At 32.6% G+C, this 4,121-nt stretch overlaps 1 long non-coding RNA gene across 2 annotated transcripts; it reads left to right on the top strand.

The window, feature by feature from the left end:
* Nucleotides 1-1,098: 1,098 nt before the first annotated feature.
* LOC146918076 (uncharacterized) lies at nt 1,099-3,843 on the top strand. Of its 2 annotated transcripts, none has more exons than XR_015015966.1 (4): nt 1,099-1,153; nt 1,254-1,398; nt 2,682-2,796; nt 3,101-3,843. It is a non-coding gene; the product is annotated as an uncharacterized LOC146918076 (long non-coding RNA). The 2 variants fall into 2 exon arrangements; XR_015015967.1 differs by having other exon boundaries at nt 2,997-3,843.
* Nucleotides 3,844-4,121: the final 278 nt, after the last annotated feature.

Raw genomic sequence — 4,121 nt, 5'->3', positions numbered from 1 at the left:
TGATAGAAGAGATTTAACGTGGTTTCAATTTTACTATTTCCTTCTCACACAATTTATGCTAGCATATTTTTTTTCTTCTGTTTCTTTAGGAGCTGTAACTTCTCTTATAGTTAGTGTGACTAGGTTTGAGTTCATATGTTGAAGATGATGATGGAGAGTGAGGCTTTGATGAGAAGGTGATGCTTTTACAGGCTTCTTTCCCCTTCAGGTTTTTCACTTATAGTTCTTTCCTTTTTGTGTCCTGCTTTTTGAAACATTGTATTTGCATCAGGCTTGCCTTGATTTAAAGCTATATATGTTTTGTTGTTCTCCACTTCTTTGTGTGTGTCGCTGATATTTGTTGTAGTATCTTGCTTGACAATATGTAATTACCTCTTAATTATTTAACATATGATTTTGGTTTTTGAAAGGAACATATGAATCTGCTATTATTTTTCATTCTGTGTTGCTAATCATTTGGCAAGAACATATGAAGTGTGTTACATATTTTTGCAAGTGGGCATACTTATGGAATCACATTGTAGCTTACTTTATATCAAGGTACTTTGCTATGTTCTTCTCTATTGACTTCAACCAAGGCACAAGTATTTTCTCATTTCTCTATAGTTTCTTTTTTTTTTTTGAGGAATCATTTCTATAAAGGTGTTTGCTCATTATCTGTATCATTTTATGAAGGCAGAATGACGTATGAGAACGATCAGAATCTTAAGGCGACTAAGCTTGGTTTGTGGCTTCTAGGGACAAAGGAAAATGAGGAAGAAACATTATCTATTAGAGTCTGCTCTACATGTGTAATGTCTTCCTTTTTCATATTATTTCAAGTTGCAAGTAATTTAAATTGAGTTTTAAGGTAGTTTTCTTTGACTGCTATAAGGAGCTTATTTCATAAGGTTATACTTAGATGTGTATATTTTTTATCCAAGCTTATTTTGGGTTTCTGTGGTGACTTTATCAAAATCACGGTGCGCCACCGTGATTTAGAAAAAATTATAGGGTGCAGCTTTTACAATAACCATTATTCTATCCTTTGTGTGCATTTAAAAAATTAACTAATGATTTTCCTAAAGTTTCTAATTTGTTTTACTGGTCTGATTACAGTCCCTCTCTCTGATAATTTTCTACGACTATCGAAGATTTGGTTGAATCAGCTGAGGTTAATTATTTTGTTCATGATTTTCGCAAGATTACTCTTCATTCTACTGTTTTATGCCAAAATTAATTTATTTTGTGTGTGTAACAATGTTGCTTCATAGATGCTTCAGTTCAGTGTTGGCAAGAACCTGTGAGTTTAAGACTGGTATAGGATGGTCTATCAGGCATACAGTAAATGTGCATCGAGAGTTATTACTATTATTGTGAAGATTTTATGTGAAAAATGACAAGGTCTGCAATTCTGAGGCAAGTTAAATAATCTCTAATTTTAACTTAAAAGTGTATTGTCGATAAGTTTATACTTTTTTTTTCTACAATCAATGATTTAGGATACTACTGAAGGATGTTTTCTTTTTAAGCTTGAATCTCATGGATTTGATATTCGCTCTAGAGTAAACCATGTGAATCTGTGGATGCCTATTTTATCTTTCGATGAACAGCAGCGACATCCAATTTGAGTTTTCTATATCAACTCATATTTTGTATGTTTAAAAAAGATAGATATTCACCCAAATAAATAATGAAAATCCATTTCATCTTAATTTTATATATGATAGTAATTGCTATCATGATTCTCAATCTTTTTGTATGATGGACAACCAATTAAGTTAACAATCCTTAATCAACACATGGTTGACATTTACTTGCCGTGCATCGAAAAAAATTATGGTAAGCTAGAAGTTTGATCATGTCAATGTATATGGTTGTTGAATATATGGTATGTAGACTATTATCCATTTTTACCCTCAGTTGCAAGGGTAATAGTTGCTGAATAAATTATGGTTGTTGAACTTTGGTTTGTTAGTAAAATGAGTATGTGGTAAAATAGGTATCAATGAATGTGGTCAGAGATTACGCGCTTTCTGAATGGCAGTTTATCAGAGTTTAAAAAATATACATGAAAAGGACATTGAAAAAAGTTTAGTTTCATTAGTTTATACCAGATGTTATGAACAAAAACTCTTCAAAACAAATTCATGGAAACCCTTCAATCACATTAAGTCCTTATCTGTTGTATCATTAAATTTAATGATTGGATGAGTGAGGGTCATTCATGTTCTGATGTGAATGATGCAGAAATGGATACATGAGGATGCGCAAATCATGTATATTGTAGGTGCCATAGTGTCATGGTTAAACCAGATGTCCATAAAAATGGCTGATATACCTGAGCCTTTTTTTTTGTCACATTTTTTTTGGAAATTAGGTTAAGGTTTTACCATCTACAAGCAAGCTCTTATATAGCAAGGTTATCAATCTGAGTGTGTTTATAAGGATGCCTGTCAATTAAATCCATTCATTATGATTTCAATTGGATGTGAGCTATAGGCTATCAGAAGGATATTTGCACAATTTGTTAAAATGACACAATGGACTTGCTTGCACGTTTTACCACATATTATGTAATTAGTGCACTCTATTCTATGTTGTCTTAGTTTTTTATTTATTTAAGCAATCACGATTTCTCTTGCACAGGTTTATGTTATCAATGAGATAAGTACTCATCATTTCTCTAAATACATGTGAAGGTGTTGGCATGGTTTGATTTCCCTTGAAGGGCGGCTGCATTCCCCCATACATAAGCCACTACCATTTTGGATAATCATGATTATCACTTCCTGTGATTGTTTTGTAAAACTTCAGGTAAAGTTCCTAAATCTTTAGTCTTAAAACTTTTATGTCAACTATAGTGTTTTTATATAAAATTCATCATATATTGATTTCAACCTCTGAAGTATCATGAACTCGATTCGAGATGTGACTATTTTTAGTAGTGAAATTGAGTAGTTGTGATGTGATGAAGTGTAGTATTGATCAAGTGATGTTGATGGAGTTTTGTGCAGAAATGAAGAAATTAATAGGGAATACTTCTATGATATGGCTGAGTTCAAGCAAAGGGGTCGACTTCATCTGAAATTATTGTTATTTTTATGAAATTGCATTGCAGGTTTGTGAAGATGAACCTTTATCAATTATATTAAAGGTGCAAGCACAAATGAAGATAGTTTTTTTGGTACCTGTGTTGAAGCTAGGCTCCCATAAAGGATAAGTATACAAGACTCTCAAAGTGGGTTGGAAAAGTGGGCAAATGTTTAAGTCTTCCATATAATTAGTGTACATAATGAAATTTTCTATTATGTTGCTTTGATAGTGGATTGTACTAAAAATGAGGGGTGAACATCATGATGTGCTCTTACTTATTGCATGTAGGTGGGCAGTGGCTCTGTTGCTGTCATGACAGTGCAGCACCTGTTTCACCTGTTTTTTCCTGGTTCGGCACCTGTTTCTGCTGCTGTTTTTTGACTGATCTCTCCGCTTCAGGTGCTTGGGGGGTTCCGGTTTTTAGTGTTGCGATTTCCGCAGGTTGTGGCATAGTTATGGGTCTGAATTCCGGTGGTTATTATTGGATTTCAGTGTCATATCTTACGCTATTTCGCTTCGTTTCGTTAGTGGGGCTGTTATGAATTTGTGTGGGATTATAGTTTTGGTTGTTTGGGTGGATGTTATGCATATATGCGGCCTCTTTGTTTTTATTTTCCACCGTCTCTTAGCGTCTTGCGAGTGTTTTGGTTATCCATAATATTTTGCTGATTCAAAAAAAACTTATTGCCACTTAAGATCCTTTTCACATTGATATTTTTTTGGCTATACTTAGTGTTTGATTATATTAGTGCACATTTGAAGCTTCAATTTTTTTTAGTTTTTTTTTATACTTAGTAATATCTTTTGTAATTTTTTTGTTGATCCTTATTCCCTTAAAGTAAAGCATTTTTTCACTGATGTTAACAGTATGAATGCATGATTCAATGATATTGAAATCACTATAAAAAAATATGATATTGAAACCATTGTCCATTTGAAAAAGCTATTGAATGAATGATTATTTATTATTTTTTGCTAATATGAATGAATGATTAAATGACATAGCAAATCATTTATGTGATTGCTACTATTTTTAAGCGTCTTTC

Source organism: Medicago sativa, chromosome 6 (assembly GCF_051527215.1).
Source record: "Medicago sativa cultivar Bolivia chromosome 6, Bolivia_mono, whole genome shotgun sequence".
Lineage (NCBI taxonomy): Eukaryota > Viridiplantae > Streptophyta > Magnoliopsida > Fabales > Fabaceae > Medicago > Medicago sativa.
This window is presented reverse-complemented; position numbering and strand designations above follow the sequence as displayed.